This window comes from Salvelinus sp. IW2-2015, unplaced genomic scaffold, assembly GCF_002910315.2.
Source record: "Salvelinus sp. IW2-2015 unplaced genomic scaffold, ASM291031v2 Un_scaffold2963, whole genome shotgun sequence".
In the NCBI taxonomy this organism is placed as follows: Eukaryota; Metazoa; Chordata; class Actinopteri; order Salmoniformes; family Salmonidae; genus Salvelinus; species Salvelinus sp. IW2-2015.
Window position 1 is genome coordinate 35072 of NW_019944258.1, and position 7311 is coordinate 42382.

Sequence of the window (7311 nt, forward strand, 5' to 3'; positions counted from 1 at the left end):
GGTGTAGTACTGCTGGTAGTAGCAGTACTACCAGTCGAGCTGGTTTGTGTCTCTATGGACGAGGGCCTTACTTGAACCATTTCTCAATTTTTGAGCAAACGGAATGAGCAGCAGCTACGTTTGGCTACATTTGGACCGTTAGTGGAATTCCCGCGAGAAAGTAACGGTTAAAATGATTGGATGTTAAGTATTTGATTAGGCTACCTGTATTTGACATTGTGTTGTTATTTCGCTGAACACTAGATGGTTTAATTTTATTTTTGGTAGTGAAACGAGACTACTAAGGCGATAAAAAAATACTGTTTGAAAATGTGAAGATATATATAAAAATGTGAATCACATTTTTAATTTGGCGTACCCCTGGGGGAATAACTGCTCTACATGATAAAACTGTCTTTCTACAAGGTTTAATCTAAACTAGATCCCTCAATAAAATGATTAATCTTCAAGACCCTGGTGCTTGGTTACGGAGCAGTAAAGGGAACTGCTCCTCCTCCCTCCAATACCTTGACTTTGTTGTTCTTAAGCCATTTTGCCACAACTTTGGGCGTCTGCTAAATGACTCACTACTGTAAGTCTCTCTGGATAAGAGCGTCTGCTAAATGACTCAGTACTGTAAGTCTCTGGATAAGAGAGTCTGCTAAATGACTCACTACTGTAAGTCTCTCTGGATAAGAGCGTCTGCTAAATGACTCAGTACTGTAAGTGGCTCTGGATAAGAGAGTCTGCTAAATGACTCACTACTGTAAGTCTCTCTGGATAAGAGTGTCTGCTAAATGACTCAGTACCGTAAGTCTCTCTGGATAAGACTGTCTGCTAAATGGCTGAAATGTAAATGTTGAACAGCAGAGTGCGTCATCACAGAGTGGCTGTAGTGTTAAAGTGATAATACCAAATGCCAACCTCTCCTGTTATTGTAATGGTGAGAGGTTAGCATGTCTTGGGGGGGATTATATATAATGCTAACCTCCCCTGTTATTGTAATGRTGAGAGGTTAGCATGTCTTGGGGGTATGATATATATAATGCTAACCTCTCCTGTTATTGTAATGGTGAGAGGTTAACATGTCTTGGGGGTATGATATACAGTGGAGCAAAAAAGTATTTAGTCAGCCACCAATTGTGCAAGTTCTCCCACTTGAAAATTACAGGCCTCTCTCATCTTTTTATGATAGGTACACTTCAACTATAGACAAATGAGGGAAAAAAAAATCCAGAAAATCACATTGTAGGATTTTTACTGAATTTATTTGCAAATTATGGTGGAAAATAAGTATTTGGTCAATAACAAAAGTTTCTCAATACTTTGTTATATACCCTTTGTTGGCAATGACAGAGGTCAAACGTTTTCTGTAAGTCTTCATACAGGCTGGGCTGAGACATGAAACCGATAGCTGGGAGGGCATACAGGCTACCTCAGACATGAAACCGATAGGTGGGAGGGCCTACAGGCTACCTGAGACATGAAACAGATAGCTGGGAGGGCATACAGGCTGGGCTGAGACATGAAACCGATAGCTGGGAGGCATACAGGCTCTGAGACATGAAACCGATAGCTGGGAGGGCCTACAGGCTGGGCTGAGACATGAAACCGATAGCTGGGAGGGCCTACAGGCTGGGCTGAGACATGAAACCGATAGCTGGGAGGGCATACAGGCTGGGCTGAGACATGAAACGATAGCTGGGAGGGCTACAGGCTGGGCTGAGACATGAAACAGATAGCTGGGAGGGCATACAGCTGGGCTGAGACATGAACATAGGGCTGAGACATGAAACGATAGTGGGAGGGCATACAGGCTGGGCTGAGACATGAAACCGATAGCTGGGAGGGCACACAGGCTGGGCTGAGACATGAACCGATAGCTGGGAGGGCACACAGGCTGGCTGAGACATGAAACCGATAGCTGGGAGGGCATACAGGCTCTGAGACATGAAACCGATAGCTGGGAGGGCATACAGGCTGGGCTGAGACATGAAACAGATAGGTGGGAGGGAATACAGGCTACCTGAGACATGAAACAGATAGTGGGAGGGATACAGGCTACCTGAGACATGAAACCGATAGCTGGGAGGCATACAGCTGGACTGAGACATGAAACGATAGCTGGGAGGGCATACAGGCTGGGACTGAGACTGAAACCGTAGCTGGGAGGGCATACAGGCTGGACTACTGAGACATGAAACCGATAGCTGGCAGGGCACCCACAGGCTGGACTGAGACATGAAAACGATAGGCTGGGAGGGCATACAGGCTGGGTTGCAGACATGAATACGATTAGCTGGGAGGGGAATACAGGCTACCTGAGACTATGAAACCGATAGGTGGAGGGCCTACAGGCTCCGTGAGACATAGGAACAGATAGCTGGGAGGGCATTACAGGCTGGGACTGAGGGACATGAAAACCGATAGCTGGAGGGCATACAGGCTGGGCTGAGGACATGAAACCGATAGCTGGGAGGGATACAGGCTGGACTGAGACATGAAACCGATAGCTGGGAGGGCCTACAGGCTGGGGCTGAGACATGAAACGATAGCTGGGAGGGCATACAGGCTGGGCTGAGACATGAAACCGATAGCTGGGAGGGCATACAGGCTACCTAGAACATGAAACCGATAGCTGGGAGGGCATACAGGCGGCTGAGACATGAAACCGATAGCTGGGAGGGCATACAGGCTACCTGAGACATGAAACCGATAGCTGGGAGGGCATACAGGCTGAGGCTGAGACATGAAACCGATAGCTGGGAGGGCTACAGGCTGGCTGAAGACATGAAACCGATAGCTGGAGGGCCTACAGGCTGGGCTGAGACATGAAAACGATAGCTGGGAGGGCTACAGGCTGGGCTGAGACATGAAACCGATAGCTGGGAGGGCATACAGGCTGGGCTGAGACATGAAACGATAGCTGGGAGGGCCTACAGGCTGGGCTGAGACATGAAACAGATAGCTGGGAGGGATACAGACTGGGCTGAGACATGAAACAGATAGCTGGGAGGGCATACAGGCTGGGCTGAGACATGAAACCGATAGCTGGGAGGGCCTACAGGCTGGGCTGAGACATGAAACGATAGCTGGGAGGGCACACAGGCTGGGCTGAGACATTGAAACCGATAGCTGGGAGGGCACACAGGCTGGCTGAGACATGAAACCGATAGCTGGGAGGGCATACAGGCTGGGCTGAGACATGAAACAGATAGCTGGGAGGGCATACAGGCTGGGCTGAGACATGAAACAGATAGGTGGGAGGGAATACAGGCTACCTGAGACATGAAACGGATCAGCTGGCGAGGGCAGATAAGTGAGGCTGAGAACATGGAACCGATCAGCTGGGAGGGGCATAACAAGCTGGACTGAGGACAGAAACAGATAGCTGGGAAGGGCCTACAGGCTGGGCTGAGACATGAAACGATGAGCTGGGAAAAGGCACCTACAGGCATGGGCTGAGAACTGAAACCGATAGCTGGAGGGGCACACAGGCTTAGCCTGAGACATGAAAACAGATTTAGGTGGGAGGGCATACAGGCTGGGCTGAGACATGAAACCGATAGCTGGGAGGGCACACAGGCTACCTGAGACATGAAACCGATAGCTGGGAGGGCATACAGGCTGTCGCAAATGTATTAATGAACGATTTGCCTAAATGGGTATTGGAAACACTTCAACCTCTACATTCTCATGAGACACCGTGTTTTTACGAAAATGCATTTTATTTTAGGTGTGATGTCATTACGTTTAAAAAAATAAAAATAAAATAAACCACAGGAGATAGTCGGAAAATAGCAGGCAACTGTCACATCTATTTTCTAGTGAGATTCGAACCTATGATCTCCTGTTCTCCATCCATAGAATTAGTCCACTGCGCCACCAGGGTGGAGCTAGAACACAACGTTTTACATTTGTATTATTTTAAAACTCATTCAAAGCTGTAACATTTTTTGTCTATCCAATCAGACCCCATTTCCAAGGAAACAAGCACTCATTAAGATCAGGTGTGACCAATTATTGGGCGTGGCCAACACACCTGAACACTTAACAAGATACAGGGTAGAGAAAGTTGATGACCCTGAGAACCGAATGTATGTTTTTTGAATGTTATTTGTTGTTTTTATTATTTGAATGTTATTTGTTGTTTTTAAATGGACATTTTTCTTAATGTTCTGAGAAATTAACTTTATAATTCAGGGCATTCGGGAAGTATTTAGACCTTGACTTTTTCCACATTTTGTTATGTTACAGGCTTATTCTAAACTGAATTTAATTAACGTTTTTCCATCAATCAGGGGCGGCAGGTACCCTAGTGTTTAGAGCATTGTGCCAGTAACCGAAAGGTTGCTAGATTGAAACACCGAACTGATAAGGTAAAAATCTGTCCTTCTGCCCCTGAACAAGGCAGTTAACCCACTGTTCCTAGGCAGTCATTGTAAATAAGAATTTGTTTTTAACTGACTTGCCTGGTTAAATATCCATAATGACAAAGTGAAAATGGTTTTAGATTTTTATGTAAATTATTATTTTTAAATCAAATACAGAAATACCTTATTTACATAAGTATTCAGACCTTTTGCTATGAAAATGGTCAATTGAGTTCAAGTGCATCGTGTTTCCATTGATCATCCTTGAGATGTTTGTACAACTTGATTGGAGTCCTCGAGGAACCCTAACCCAATCTACCTACCTCATCCCCATATTGTTTTTATTTACTTTACTGGTCTTTTGCACACCAGTATCACTACTTACACACCATCATCTGCTCATCTATCACTCCAGTGTTAATCTGCTAAATTGTAATTACTTTGCTACTATGGCCTTACCTCCTCATGCCATTTACACACACTGTATATAGACTTTCTTTTTTTCCCCCTATCGTGTTATTGACTGTACGCTTGTTTATTCCATGTGTAACTGTGTTGTTTCTGTCGCACTGCTTTGCTTTATCTTGGTCAGGTTACAGTTGTAAATGAGAACTTGTTCTCAACTAGCTTACCTGGTTAAATAAAGGTGAAATAAAACATAGAATTTGAGAGTGGTTACATACATACCGGTGTCTCCAGCCCCCATCCCTTAGCTGTTTACCAAAACAAGCTTTGGGCCAGTAACTGAAACGTCGCTGGTTCGAATCCCTGAGCCAACTAGGTGCGACATCTGTCGATGTGCTCTTGAGCAAGTCACTTAACCATAATTGCTCCTGTCAGTCGTTCTGGATAAGAGCGTCGGCTAAATAAATGACTACAATGTTTTTTTTAAGTGTCATGGCGGCCATTTTGTTGTTGTTTGACAAGGTTTTGCTCCTGTTTTTAAAATAGTACTCACTGGTGTTAATCAGATCTCCAGTCTCGTCCTCTTTCACTCTGGAAGCTTCTTCGTTGCCTTTCACTGTGACATCCTTCTCTTCCTCTTCTTCTTTCACGACAACATTAAGCCACAGACCCTGTTTCTCGGTCCAGCAGACATCCTCTTCTTTAGCAGGCGGGGAGTACCTTGGTGAGCTCATGGTCAGGGATTTTAGCTAGCTAGTTAGCATAAGCGACTAGCCCTGTGCTAAGTTAGCTGACTAACAACGTAAATACGGGGGGGAATTGGTTAACTAGTAGATACGACAGACGTGTGTTTAAAACACAATGAAAACGTCTAAAGAGCTCCAATGTTTCGGCTATGTTGGCTAGCAAGATACCGAGGTGGCTGATTAGCTGTTGTTGAAGAAGCGTCCCGTCCACTAGATTTAATGCCACGTCACACTCTGGCAGCATCGCCTGTAAAACGAATATCGCCATCTGCTGACTGGAGTGGGACGGGTAATGCAGTTTAAGGAAATATTTATTTAATTTTTCATGTTGGTCTTTTGACCAATCACATGTAATATTTTAACATTAGATATTTTTCACAGCTGATCTGTTAGGTCCCCACAAAAATATCTGAAATGGTCTGCCTTTGTAAACAGCCTACTGCTCCTGCATGGTGTAACAATACATCATGTAAGGATTGTATATTAATGAACAGACTAGGTCTATACTGCTCCTGCATGGTGTAACAATACATCATGTAGATGTATATAATGAACAGACTAGGTCTATACTGCTCCTGCATGGTGTAACAATACATCATGTAGATGTATATAATGAACAGCTAGGTCTATACTGCTCCTTCATGGTGTAACAATACATAATGTAGATGTATATAATGAACAGACTAGTCTATACTGCTCCTTCATGGTGTAACAATACATACAGCTCAAGGTAAAAAAATTAAGAGGCCACTGCAAAATTATCAGTTTCTCTGGTTTACTATTTATAGGTATGTTTGGGTAAAATGAACATTTTTTGTTTTATTCTATAAACTACTGACAACATTTCTCCCAAATTCCAAATAAAAATATTCTCATTTAGAGCATTTATTTGCAGAAAATGACAACTGGTCAAATAACAAAAAAGACGCAGTGTTGTCAGACCTCGAATAATGCAAAGAAAATAAGTTCATATACATTTTTAAACAACACAATACTAATGTTCACTTAGGAAGAGTTTGGAATTCAATATTTGGTGGAATAACCCTGATATTTCAATCACAGCTTACATGCGTCTTGCATGCTCTCCACCAGTCTTTCACATTGATGTTGGGTGACTTTATGCCACTCCTGGCGTAAAAATTCAAAGCAGCTCGGCTTGTTGATGGCGTGTGACCATCCATCTTCCTCTTGATCACATTCCAGAGGTTTTCAATGGGGTTCAGGTCTGGAGATTGGGCTGGCCATGACAGGGTCTTGATCTGGTGGTCCTCCATCCACACCTTGATTGACCTGGCTGTGTGGCATGGAGCATTGTCCTGCTGGAAAAAAAACAATCCTCAGAGTTGGGGAACATTGTCAGAGAAGAAGGAAACAAGTTTTCTTCCAGGACAACCTTGTACGTGGCTTGATTCATATGTCCTTCACAAAGACAAATCTGCCCGATTCCAGCCTTGCTGAAGCACCCCCAGATCATCCCCGATCCTCCACCAAATTTCACAGTGGGTGTGAGACCTGGAGAGGCCTAAAAGCCAGTGTCTCGCACCCACTGTGGAATGTTGTGGAGGATCAGTGATGATCTGTGGGTGCTTCTGCAAGGCCATTGAAATTGAACTTCAGTTCATGAAAAAGAAACAAGCGGGGTTACGTGTTGTGAAGCTAGCCACAACAGTGGAATTTGCGGTTTGCCTTCAAGATAAAAGTCCCTCGTTGAAAGTGACGCAGAAGGTTACAATTGGTGGAATCATGCCATATTTAGACTAGATAATGTTAAACAAGGTTGGATTGCGGATCAATGAAATGAGGTATCA

At 44.2% G+C, this 7311-nt stretch overlaps 2 pseudogenes; both read right to left on the reverse strand.

Moving 5' to 3' along the window:
- Nucleotides 1–5058, reverse strand: part of LOC139025615 (zinc finger protein 664-like) — a 20122-nt pseudogene extending 15064 nt beyond the window's left edge.
- LOC112075057 (zinc finger protein 239-like) overlaps nt 1–5740 on the reverse strand; it is a 22789-nt pseudogene extending 17049 nt beyond the window's left edge.
- Between the last annotated feature and the right edge of the window lie 1571 nt (nt 5741–7311).